A 14,140-nucleotide genomic window follows, 5' to 3' on the forward strand; every position below is an offset into this window, starting at 1 on the left:
GCTGCCTCGGTTGGACAGCAGCAATCCCCTGATGGGACTGGCGTCCACTGGACAGTACCACTTGTCGCTTGCCACATGCCGATCGAGCGTGCTCAACAAGTATATTAGTGCCGCTCTTCCGCTGAGGTGCGTCGCATTCGCGAATGCGACAACCGCCTTGGCCGCTAGTGTTCTTGCCGTGAGTGCCACGTTGCGTACACCCAGGCCTCCTCTTGAGGGTGGTGTTCTGGTGATTATTCACGTCGCAGGTGCTCGCTTTGTTCCCCAGATATAGCGCCCTATCAGGGTGGTCTAACCTGTTGATAACGAGCCGGGGCATTCTCGCCACATATAGAATGCGGGGCCGCACAATCTCGTTTCTAATCCCTTCCGATTTCTCCAATAAACTCGATTGCTGGCTCGATTCTTTTTCGATAAAATGGGCTTCTTTTCTAAGGGGTTGCTCCCAACTTGGGGTTGGGAACAACCCCAAGTTTCCAAGGGGTTGTTCCCAATGCCGTGTGGCACTAGCATTTTCTTCCCAGATCTCGACGCACTTGGTGCTTCCATCCTGGTCCTGCGACTCTGCTGTACCTGTACCTCTACTGTCCTGCATGGAAGCGGGTTCTACTGACTCTGAGATAGGTCCTCCTGGGCTGCCTCGGTTGGACAGCAGCAATTCCCTGATGGGACTGGCGTCCACTGGACAGTACCACTTGTCGCTTGCCACATGCCGATCGAGCGTGCTCAACAAGTATATTAGTGCCGCTCTTCCGCTGAGGTGCGTCGCGAATGCGACAACCGCCTTGGCCGCTAGTGTTCTTGCCGTGAGTGCCACGTTGCGTACACCCAGGCCTCCTCTTGAGGGTGGTATTCTGGTGATTATTCACGTCGCAGGTGCTCGCTTTGTTGCCCAGATATAGCGCCCTATCAGGGTGGTCTAACCTGTTGATAACGAGCCGGGGCATCCTCGCCACTCTCGCCACATATAGAATGCGGGGCCGCACAATCTCGTTTCTAATCCCTTCCGATTTCTCCAATAAACTCGATTGCTGGCTCGATGCTTTTTCGATAAACTGGGCTTCTTTTCTAAGGGGTTGTTCCCAACTTGGGGTTGGGAACAACCCCAAGTTTCTAAGGGGTTGTTCCCAATGCCGTGTGGCACTAGCATTTTCTTCCCAGATCTCGACGAACTTGGTGCTTCCATCCTGGTCCTGCGACTCTGCTGTACCTGTACCTCTACTGTCCTGCATGGAAGCGGGTTCTACAGACTCTGAGAATGGTCCTCCTGGGCTGCCTCGGTTGCACAGCAGCAATTCCCTGATGGGACTGGCGTCCACTGCAAGAGTGCCTCGGCCGGCTCGCCTTGGCTGCTTTGCTCGGGTGTTCCCATGAGGCGCCACAGGCGACGGCTCCAGGTCGGCGGCCTTCTCGGTGACTAGTGCTGGTATTCGGTAGGATCCTCAGCGGTACCCTCGATGCTGACCTGCTGTCCGTCGTCGTCCTGCTCCGACGCACCAGAGGTAGCACCAGTGGCGAGACTATCCCTGGCTGCTAATGAGGCCTCCCTCTTGTGCCACTGCTCGTGGTTGCTCAAGCCCCTACTTGTGGAGAAGGACATTGAGCAATGGGCGCACTGTTGTGGCTGGGCAGCAGGAGGAGCGGTCGTGTTGATTGCAGCCAGGCAAGCGTGGAAAGCTGGTCTCGGCCCCAGTGTCTCGTCGCAGATGGTGCATACATGGATGGTGAGCCGGATTCTGGTGCCGTGCTCTAGTTGAAGGTGCCGCTAGAGAAACGGCCGCCGCGTTGTCCATTTGGGTGTGGCGTAGGCAGGTCGGCATCCCTCCTCGCAGCACCGTACCGTGGGGCACAGGGAAGTACACCGTGAGGGTGCCATGGATTCACGGCTCGGTTGGCGTTCCTGCTGAGGGGTGTTGTCAGGATCGCCATCGTCCTTGGTGTGTTCATCGGCCGTGTAGCCGTGGCCCCCAGGACCCATCAGATAGCGTCACCTTTCGGACCCGGAGGCTCTCCTTGAAGGAGGCCAGGTCCCGAGGATAGGGGGTCACCAGGAAGGGCAGCGAGAAGGCTAGGCCCATAATTGATGATGGCGAGAGCAGGGGCAAGCCGGTTCTGCCCCAACACAGCACCAGGTGAGACATCAGGATCGGCAGGCACCCCGCAGGCACCCCGCAGGCAGCACCGGGTGAGGGTTCCAGGCAGTGGCCAGACCGCAGGGTCGTGCAGGGCAGGAGTCTCCACGAGGCAGCAGGCAGCCCCAGGCGGCGGCAGGGCCGGGTGGGTCGTCCAGGGTTCACCAGGGGGCAGCAAAAAGGCCTGTCCTGGTGGCAGTGCAGCAGATGTCCTTCAGCCGAGAAAGAGAGGGCTGCGTCAGGGGAAATAAGACACTGCTGTAACCGGGCAAGTTCCGGGCGCCTCTGCAAGTCAAAGGTAGTAAGGGCCGGGCAAGCCAGCTGCTGTACTACACGAAGAGAAGTTTATTGGCTTGCACACCGTCATCTGTCACAAAAAGCAAATATCATCTGTCACAAAAAGCAAATGCCACAAATTCCAGAATGCACTAATACAATAAAACAATACAGCACTACTTCACTATGTGTTTACACAATCAATACTTCATTTGCTGGCTTGAGTCTTCACATATAGGTCCACTTTCTATTTACAAGACTACTGAACTGCCCTGTATCTTACATCATAGGGCAGGAAAGCAAAAAAAATCGCAACAGGACGCACCTGGCCGTTTGCTACAATGTTTGCACTGCGGCGTCACTTTCTGAGGCAAGGGGGGTGGGGCAGGAGGAGGCTTCCCTCGTGTTAATACGGAGTGATCGGCGTTTCAAGTTTATTGAGCTTCATGATCCAAAAGCGGGTATGCCACCTTCTAAGAACCGTTCTAAGCTGTTTGTAGCTCGCTCCTCGTTTAATATAGCGCTCATCCTGATCCTGCGTATCTTAATACCGGATACACTGCCTTCTGCGGTTTCCTCCTTGCCTCCGCCAGCCCTCTCCTCTTCCAGAGGCTAAACACAATTATTAAAGTTAGGAGCTTCTCAAAGTTGGTTTGCTGTTCCTCGGGTTTCAAGAGTTTCATCGTAAAATTCGCTACAGCTATTCTCCGTACTGTCTTTGTCGATGTAAATTTGTGCACAGCATGTTGTTGGGCCTCCGCATTTCGGCAATTGGAGCACTAATCCTTCGGTGATATGCTGAAACGTGCGAAGCGCGTCTTCGTTGGCAGGACCCCCATATTCTTCTCCATTCGAAATCGCTGATGTCGTTTGGTAGTTGACTTTGTGCACAAAATTTCCATTTTTGTGTCGCGCCCTTCCTTAGTTCTTGTGGGTCTAAAGCATTGATCGCCCTTGTTGCACTTGGTTCTGCCGATTTTATTTCGCCGAGATCTGCCAATGGGCTAGTTCTGCCAACGCTCTTTTTGTTCTAATCATTTCCTTGTAAAATTTTGAGGGTTCTTCCGCGCGTGCTCCTTGCCATTGTTCTGTCGTTACGAACCTATCTAGTGTGCTTAGCCAGTATCTGAGTGCGCGTTTCCCACGTAGACTTTCATGTTTATTAGTGTGTCTAGTGCTTTGGCGTCCGAGGTACGTGCTGACAAGGTCACATTTGTTATGCCGAGTCCCCCACCCCGTTTGCTACTGCTAGTCTTTAAATGGGTTTTGTTACCAGTGCTGGCTTGTTGTCCCACAGGTATTGGTATATGAATGAAATAGGTTTGTTTACTCCGAAACGGGGCATGCTTGCAATTCTTGCCACGTAAAGGGCCGGGTCACAGAGCCTGGTTTTGATCACTTCTGCTTTGTCTCGTAAACTGTAATTTGGGCGTATGGGCTATCTCAGTATTTGTCTGGCTTTTTGGAGGGGTTCATCCCAACTTTTGCGCGACACTTTTCCTGGTTCGAATCATACCCCGAGCACTTTGACTGCCTGTACAAACTCCATATCTTTAATTTGTTCTTTTTGGAATGTGCCAAAGCTAAGGACTTTGCACTTTTTTTTTATTTCTGCCCCCCCCCCCTATGGCTCCAAATTGGTTGAAAATTTTTAGGAAGGTCCAGTAGCTTGATTCGTGTTATAGGAAAAGCGAGATGTCGTCTGCAAGGGCGGGAATTTTGATTTCTGCTTGGCCGTACAGGGGGAAACCCCTTGTGTATCAGGACAAACAACCCTGGCGACAGTCCGCATCCTTGGTGAACTCCCTTCCGTGACTTGAAAGTTATTCGTGACTGAGTTATTAATTTTTATTTCATTTGTGGTACCATGATATGTTTCGAAAATTTCTATTAAATCTTGCAGAAATCGGAAGTGTTGCAGCGTGTTATATGAATACGTGTGGTTTACATTATCAAAGCCCTTTTCCTGATCTGTTGTGACAAAAAGGCCATTCGCCTGTTTTTATTGTGCATAGTCGAAGGTGTCTCTTGTTAGCGCCAATGCTGCGAAGATAGACCTTCCAGGCGTTGTTGGGGCTTGATATTACGATATTGTTGCGGGCAAGACTCTGCTTAACCTTTGTGCTAAAACTGTCGCTGTTGTTTTGTAATCGGTGTCCAACAGAGTGATCGGTCTCGAAGAGCTTACTTCTAGTAAGTCACTGTTTGATTTGGTACTACACGCAGAGAAGCTTATTGACATGGAATCTTATAAGTCAATCGCGTATGTACACTTTTCCAATGCACAAAACAAAGGAACAGTGATACATTCACTGAACAGGTTGACAATGATATTTACATCGGACACTCTACAGTGGAAAGTTTTGGACATGTCTTCTCGTGTCGATTTCCCCTATACGGTTCTTCTAACGTACAAAACCACATAGAAGGCATAATAAATACGGTGTAGTAATCCTATTACAGGGTTATCTCTTACTTACATGATTATCGGACGAAGATTGGCAAAATCTTTACTTTTGATATTTTTTTGGTACGCCATCACTTTGCAACAGACTAGTTGGTGTCTTAGATACGGGTGTATACCTAACATACTCAGTTGCACTTTACGCTATAGTCTTCTGTACATTGTTTTGTACTTACGAATCGTCGCTACTGAATTGGAGAGGAGTATTAAAGAAAAATAGGGGGATATGGTTCATGGTTTAATATTGACTAATGGCAGCTATGATCTGGTTGTCTCCTAATTTCCAGAACCGAGTGTGCCACAACCTTAAGAAGTGGTCCACCCCATTTCTTCTTAGCATTTGTGTCAATATTCCTTTAATCAAAATTTGTGTACGCTTGAGAACTGGGTATACAGCTGTTTGGGGTTTTCTTCTCAATTCCGCCATCTCTCTCCTTTTCCATAAGCAATACATGATTATTAGCGCTAACAGTTCATAGAACAGGTTTTTCTTTTTCCACGGTTGGAGTAATCTAGATTTGAAAGTGTTGCTCGCCACTCTACACACCACTTTGGCTGCTACAGCACTCTTTTAGTGCATGTCTCTGCAATTCCGGCTGTAGACAAGGCATCGGTCTGTCACAGAAATTCCGAAGCGCGCCAACCGCATCTTTGTTGGCAGGACTCCCCCCTTCTTTCCCACTCAATATCTTTGATTTCGCCCGGCGGATTTGTTTTATCCCACAATTTCCACTTTTCTGTTGCACTTTTCTTGATTTAACCCGGTTCTAGTTCCCGCATTGCCAATTCGGTATTCACTTCCGCTGGTTTGACTTCGATTGTCAAGGCGTTTGGACACAATTCATCAATTCCCTTTTTGGTGTTGGCTGCATCCTTGTAAAAAACCATTGGTCTTTCTGCTCGTGGGCCATGCCATTTTTCTGTTACACAAAGGGAAGGTTTATTGAACCCCAAGCTGTTTTCAGTCTGAGAATGTGACTGTACACATCTCATACTTTCAGTTTACACATATTGACGGTACAATTTTTGGGCACTTCCCAGTACTTTCACATGCAGGCAGGCTGCTTTACAGTAAGATCGTTACATTGCTTTATACAATGTTCAGCGTAGTCAGGTAAATTAAAACAGTCGGTAATACAAGAAAGGAAAACAGCAACCGTCTTGTACACTTAGTGCTTGTACACCTATATACATGTTTATGCTAATTGACAGTTACATCGTCAGAGAAGGCGCTTCACACTATATGATGCTATAACATTTGCTCGAGCTCAGAGTGGTGCGTTGATGGGAGAGTGTTTAGTATGGTGTGATAGGGTACGAGAGTTGCCCGTTTTTAACGATGTAGAATTCAGTGTGCCAGCGCTGGAAGAAACTTGTTTCTCCGGTTGCTTCAAGCTCTTCCGTAGATAACTCCACAGGAGAAGACTGAACTTCTGAAGAGTTGAGTATACGGCTCTCACCGGCCTTCTTCTTACCTCCGCGAGGCATCTTCTTTTCCATATCGTGTACATTGTACTAATACCAAATTGGCGAAGGCGCCTATATTTTTCCTTCGCGTCGGTGGAACGTGTATTTTGAAAGTTCTTGAGCCTAGGCGCCAAGCAATTTTTGCCGCGGCGCATTCAAATAGAGCGTGAGTGACAGATTCAATCTGGTTGCAATTTGGTCACCGGTCGCTCGGTACTATGCCCAGTCTGAACAGCCGCTGTCGTGTAGGGAATACTTGTCATTTTTTCTTAAAGTCGAAATCGTGCATTCCCCGTGGGAGTCTCATGTTCTTTAGTTGATACTTCTTTATGGCGTTCATCTTTGCTTTGTCTTCAGGTAATAACTGGTGTGCTGTAATGGTTTCAATGATTCGCGCAGGTGTATCGGTGCCTATTTCGGCTTCCGGGGCTTCCTTATCTACTAACATGTACTTGGTAATGGCTGCCGTCTTATAGAAATTGTAGGGGGACTCATCCTGTGGGCCTGCATGCCTGCTGTAGTCTAAGAAACTACGATTGGTGCTGCTCCACTATAACATGAGTCCCCTTCCTACATAGTCTGCTGAGTTATTTATATGCCGTTCCGTCTTCAGGTCAAGCAGTTGGGAAGCCGTTTTTATTTATTTATTTATTTATTTATTTATTTATTTATTTATTTATCACAGTACCCACAGCGCCAGTTTGGCATTACTGTGGTGGGGGGGGGGGAGAAGTACATATATCATTGACAAACAGCAGTTAATATAGAATACATGAAAAAAAAAAGATGCAGATCAGGGCAAATCGCCGACACTACAAAAAGAAGAAACAAAGAAGCAGAGCATAACCGTACATGCGCGAAGTGAAACAAAGCGGTTCTGTTGACGCAAGCACAAAGTACAGAGAAAAAAAAAATTGCAAGTCTTACGGCTGAAGCAAAGGCATCACTTGAAGATAGCGATACAACATCGCTGGGCAACCTGTTCCACTCACTGACCGTCTTGGCAAAAAATGACATCTTGAAAAGCTCCGTTCTACATCTATACTCTTTAATTTTAAGTGGGTGATCGCGCCTGCCAGAAGTGTACTCCGGTGGCCTTATGGAGCTGTCACGACTGGGGCCGGTTTTAGCATGATATATATTGTGCAAAGCTTTGTCTGAATGTTTTTCTACGATATTGAAGTGTATTCCAGCCTAATGTTTCCTTTGTTTGGGATGCGCTAAAATACCGAGTATAATTTTCAACCACGAAATGGGCGGCTGAGCTTTGTACTCTTTCTAGTTTCTTCATGTCTGACGCAGTCCACGGGTCCCAGATATTACAAGCATATTCCAGTATTGGTCTTATGTTAGTCTTGTCAAGCAGGTTCCTTGTTTCTGAAGGAAAACATTTCGCATTTCTACGTAGCATAGCGAGAACTCTATACGCCTTAGCAATTATATAGTTAACATGACGGTGCCAACCCGCCGTGGTTGCTCAGTGGCTATGGTGTTGGGCTGCTGAGCACGAGGTCGCGGGATCGAATCCCGGCTACGGCGGCCGCATTTCGATGGGGGCGAAATGCGAAAACACCCGTGTGCTTAGATTTAGGTGCACGTTAAAGAACCCCAGGTGGTCAAAATTTCCGGAGTCCTCCACTACGGCGTGCCTCATAATCAGAAAGTGGTTTTGGCACGTAAAACCCCAAATATTATTATTATTATGACGGTGCCAGCATAGTTGAGGGGTCAAGTACACCCCAATGTATTCATATTCACACACGGATACAAGATGTGTCCCGTTAATGCTATGTGTATATACACTTGGTGACCTTTGTCTCGTAAAGCACATCTGCACACTTTTATCAAGATTCATACTGGATATTTATGCTGGTTGGAGGAGGCCAAGGCCTCCGCTTGTGGTTGCTAATTGTAAGATTCTTTTTTAGTGGAGGAGGCTTGTTATCCCATAAGAAAGCTGTTATGAGTTTATTAAGCTGGTTTATTACCTTACTTGGCATTACGCTAATGCGGCTTGCATAACTAACAAACCGCATGCCGTACTCCTTATCGCAATATCTTTTTCCTTTAGGGTTAGTTCCGATTGCTGCAGGCGGAAAAAGCTTGGTTGGCTTTCGCAATGGCAACCTGCCAGGTGGTTTGCGCCACTCCTGTTTTTGTAAAGCATATTCCTGGAATTTTCGCCTTGTCTACTCTTTGTATATTTCCTAGTGGCGCCTGGTGGAAAGGAGCCGAAAAGGGGCGCTTTGCTCTTCGTTTATCGCTGCGCCGGATAGCGCTGCATATTCGGCAAAGATTGTCTGAACGTGGCGTAGGCTTGTTTCGTTTTTGACAAAAACGGAAAAGTCATCAGCATAGGCCATTACCTTTATTTCTTCTTGGCCCGTCATCGGGAAACCTCGAATGCATGTTTCTCCCACTAAGCTTGTTATTAACGGTTCAATTGACAGTACGAAAAAGGTTGGCCCTAAAGGGCATCCTTGTCCGATTCCACATCTGAGGCGCTCGATTGGGGGAATGCTAGGATTGTTTTAGCGCACTGCTTCTAGTTTAGTCTTGCAACGTTATCTAATGAATAAATTAGAATAACAGACGCGAGGTTAAATATGCGCGTGCAGATAGTCTCGACAGCACGGTGACGCAAGACAGCATAACAGTCGACAATGTCAAGTCCCATATAGAGGCGAAAAAGCAAGCACCTTTTTCTTCCATATTATAATTTCTTCGACAAAAACCTAGACATAGCCAAGTAGAAGGTTACTTTAGTAGTAGAAAGGTTACTTTTTTTGTGCCCTTTTTCGAGAAGACCTTGGCATTCCGCTTGCTCCTAGATTTTCACTGTCTGATGGTTCTCGTACAGTGATTACAGCTACATCATTTGTGTGCGACGGCCTTGTCCTGTAAAAGAATCCCCCCTCTGGCCGCATATTGGTTGCAAATTTTCAGGAAGGCCCAGTAGCTTGATTCGTCTTTAAAAAAAAAAGCAAGATATCGTCTGCAAAAGCAGGAATTTCGATTTCTATTTGGTCAGGCGGTGGGAAACCTCTCACTTGTGTACTTTCTTTGATTTCTCTTAGCAAGGGGTCGACTGTCAGGACAAACAACCTTGGCGACAGTCCGCATCCTTGGCAAACTCCCTACCGTGACTTGAAAATTGTTCGTGACTGAGTTATTAATTTGGATTTCACTTGTAGCCCCTTGATATAGTTTCGATAATTTATATGAAATCTTGCGGAAATCCGAAGTGTTTCATTGTGTTATACAAATGTGTGGTTTACATTATCAAATGCCTTTTCCTGATCTATTGTGACAAACAGGCCCTTCGCCTGTTTTTGTGTTGCATATTCAAAGGTGTCTTTTGTTAGCGTCAATGCTGCGAAGACAGACCTTTCAGGCGTTGCTGCGGCTTTATATTCCAATATTGTTGTGGGCAAGACTCTGCTTAACCGTTGTGCTAAAAGTGTCGCTGTTCATTTGTCATCGGTGTTCAACAGAGTGATCGGTCTCCAAGAGCTTCCTTCTAGTAAGTCAGTTTGATTTGGTACAACACAAGGAAAACTTTATTGACATGGAATACTATATCTCAATTGCTTATGCACACTTTTCCAATGCACAAAACGAAGGAACAGTGATACATTCACTGAACAGGTTGACAATAATATTGTCACCCAGCTATTGCAACTAAAACAGTTCACAACCGACATATTGGGAAAAAACGTCTGCCTTCAGCGATGGCTGGTCCTCGGAGAGCCCGCGCGCAACCACCAACTTCGTCGTTATCGCCTTAAGGGTCCCGTGACAAGTTTTGGAGATGTCTTTTCGTGTCGATTTCCCATGTACAGTTCCAAGAGCTGTATATGGGTTCTTGCTTAGAACAAAGGGAATGTTTATTGAACCCCAAGCTGTTTTCAGTCGTGTGCAGTCAGATTGTCAATCTCGTACTTTCAGTTTACACATACTGACTGTACCATTTTTGGGCACTTCCCAGTACTTTCACATACAGGCAGGCTGCTTTACAGTAAGATCATTGGATTACTTTATGCAATGTTGAGCATAGTCAGGTAAAGTAAAACACTAAGTAATACAAGAAAGGGAAACAGCAAGCGTCTCGTAAACTTGGTACTTGTACACCTATATACATGTTTATGACAATTGACAAGCTTGCAGTCACCCTGAAGGTCCGCCGTGACCCCGACGTGACCTCCGGGATAACGATGTCGACCCGCAGGAATCTGTGCGCGGGGGCAGCAATCTTGGCCAAAAGGCCAAGAAGCTATAACCAGCATCGGACCAATGTCTGAACACACCGTTTAAAACCGAGGAGTAAACTCTAGTGTCCTCATAAACCCGTGCCAGTAAAACGCCCCTTCTACGGCACATCTGAGGCGCTCTATTTGGGGAATGCTAGGATTGTTTTAGCGCACTGCTTCTAGTTTAGTCTTGCAACGTTATCTAATTAATAAATTGGAATAACAGACGCGAGGTTAAATAATATGCGCGTGCAGATAATCTCGACAGCACGGTGACGCAAGACAGCATAACCGTCGACAATGTCAAGTCCCATATAGAGAGGCGAAAAAGCAAGCACCTTTTTCTTCCATATTATTTTTTCGACAAAAACCTAGACATAGCCAAGTAGAAGGTTGATGTCTTGTGACACAGGCTCGGCTCTTTCAAGTCTTCTTGGTAAAACAGCACCTTTTTCATGTGCTGTTCGACGTTGAAGCTGTATCGACTTTTGCGGTACTACGTGAGGTTAAATAATATGCGCGTGCAGATAATCTCGACAGCACGGTGACGCAAGACAGCATAACAGTCGACAATGTCAAGTCCCATATAGAGAGGCGAAAAAGCAAGCACCTTTTTCTTCCATATTATTTCTTCGACAAAAACCTAGACATAGCCAAGTAGAAGGTTGATGTCTTGTGACACAGGCTCGGCTCTTTCAAGTCTTCTTGGTAAAACAGCACCTTTTTCATGTGCTGTTCGACGTTGAAGCTGTATCGACTTTTGCGATACTACGTGAGGTTAAATAATATGCGCGTGCAGATAATCTCGACAGCACGGTGACGCAAGACAGCATAACAGTCGACAATGTCAAGTCCCATATAGAGAGGCGAAAAAGCAAGCACCTTTTTCTTCCATATTATTTCTTCGACAAAAACCTAGACATAGCCAAGTAGAAGGTTGATGTCTTGTGACACAGGCTCGGCTCTTTCAAGTCTTGGTAAAACAGCACCTTTTTCATGTGCTGTTCGACGTTGAAGCTGTATCGACTTTTGCGGTACTACGTGAGGTTAAATAATATGCGCGTGCAGATAATCTCGACAGCACGGTGACGCAAGACAGCATAACAGTCGACAATGTCAAGTCCCATATAGAGAGGCGAAAAAGCAAGCACCTTTTTCTTCCATATTATTTCTTCGACAAAAACCTAGACATAGCCAAGTAGAAGGTTGATGTCTTGTGACACAGGCTCGGCTCTTTCAAGTCTTCTTGGTAAAACAGCACCTTTTTCATGTGCTGTTCGACGTTGAAGCTGTATCGACTTTTGCGATACTACGTGAGGTTAAATAATATGCGCGTGCAGATAATCTCGACAGCACGGTGACGCAAGACAGCATAACAGTCGACAATGTCAAGTCCCATATAGAGAGGCGAAAAAGCAAGCACCTTTTTCTTCCATATTTCTTCGACAAAAACCTAGACATAGCCAAGTAGAAGGTTGATGTCTTGTGACACAGGCTCGGCTCTTTCAAGTCTTCTTGGTAAAACAGCACCTTTTTCATGTGCTGTTCGACGTTGAAGCTGTATCGACTTTTGCGATACTACGTGAGGTTAAATAATATGCGCGTGCAGATAATCTCGACAGCACGGTGACGCAAGACAGCATAACAGTCGACAATGTCAAGTCCCATATAGAGAGGCGAAAAAGCAAGCACCTTTTTCTTCCATATTATTTCTTCGACAAAAACCTAGACATAGCCAAGTAGAAGGTTGATGTCTTGTGACACAGGCTCGGCTCTTTCAAGTCTTCTTGGTAAAACAGCACCTTTTTCATGTGCTGTTCGACGTTGAAGCTGTATCGACTTTTGCGGTACTACGTGAGGTTAAATAATATGCGCGTGCAGATAATCTCGACAGCACGGTGACGCAAGACAGCATAACAGTCGACAATGTCAAGTCCCATATAGAGAGGCGAAAAAGCAAGCACCTTTTTCTTCCATATTTCTTCGACAAAAACCTAGACATAGCCAAGTAGAAGGTTGTCTGATGACACAGGCTCGGCTCTGTCAAGTCTTCTTGGTAAAACAGCACCTTTTTCATGTGCTGTTCGACGTTGAAGCTGTATCGACTTTTGCGATACTGCTTCATCATTGGTGTCAGGTGAGAAGTTACTTTTTTTTTTTTCGTGCCTTTCTTCGAAAAGCCCTTGGCATTCCGCTTGCTGCTAGATTTTCACTGTCTGATGATTCTAGTACAGTGATTACAGCTACATCATTTGTGTGCGACGGCCTTGTCTGGTAAAAGAATATAAATAGAACATAAATATAAAAATATGTAAAAAAGAATATAAAGCGAACACAACGGCTTATGTTTGGTTATGCAAAGAGGGAAAATGAGATGCATAAAGGCAAATGCTTTTTTGGTCTGGTCCTCACATTCCTATCGACATCAGTCACACGACGGGACAGAAATTTGACAATGTGCCGGTATGACAGTGATACTTGAAAAAGGTAAATGTGTAGTAGCTCAACATGACTCACTGCTGTAGATAAGCTTGCATAATATGTTAAGAAAGTGAGGACCATATCCTAATGCAATCTTTTCGATGGTTTAACCAAACATGGCAGCGTGCTTATAGTCAAACAAATAATCTATTTTTCTTTACACAGAAAAAACATCATTTTCTGCAGCAACCAGAGCAAACAATGTTTTCAAGTACAGTCAAGCCTCGAGAGAACGAAGTGGAACTTGCATAGAAAAACTTCATTAAATTGCGAATTAAGTGGAGGTTTCAATGTTTCAGCATTAAAAACAACTTCACCAATTTCCAGAGCATTCAGGTGGACACTGTCTTGTTAGTAAGCACTTGTAAACAAATCGCAAAGAGGACGGGCGATAATAGCGTGGCTATCTGTGGCGCACATCACACTGAGAGAAATGCATCGACATTGCTCACAGCGTCAGAGATTTGTGTGTCACGTTGCACAGCGCCTCTTGGATTCCAATGCTGACCGCCGCAGCTGGTGCCCACAAATTAAAAAGTGTGAAAAGGTGCGGATAGAACACCCGAGCCAAACATAAAATTAAAATAAAAGAAGAAAAGTCAGTTTCGCCAGAAAGGTGGAGCATTGATGGTGATAGCAGAGAGACTGCACGAAGTAGACTTCATAGTTTTATCGGAGTCGTGCGTGCTCAGGCAAACATTACCAGATCTCAATCGATGACCAGGAACTCGGTCACAACGCGAGCGAGCGCTTCGTACCATGTCTCGGAAACTTGAGATTACACGATCGCCAACACTAGAAGCATGGGAACAATAAAATGCACGTGAAGGCAGCATCTGTTTCGGCTTGCCATGGAGAGATTACCTCAAAGATTGATAGGGCGTATGGCCCGCACAAGGATGCGCGCTAGGAGGCGACGGCAGATAGGTGCACTTTCCTTCCTCCCCCAACCACTACTGCGAGTTCATTCCCTCTATCCCTACTGCGCAGAAGGAATCGTCGGCTCTCGTGTTTCTCCGAGTTATTTAACAACGCAACAAATGGCACCGCGGTGTTTCCCGCCCACCACA

This window comes from Dermacentor albipictus, chromosome 7 (genome assembly GCF_038994185.2).
Source record: "Dermacentor albipictus isolate Rhodes 1998 colony chromosome 7, USDA_Dalb.pri_finalv2, whole genome shotgun sequence".
Taxonomy (NCBI): Eukaryota; Metazoa; Arthropoda; class Arachnida; order Ixodida; family Ixodidae; genus Dermacentor; species Dermacentor albipictus.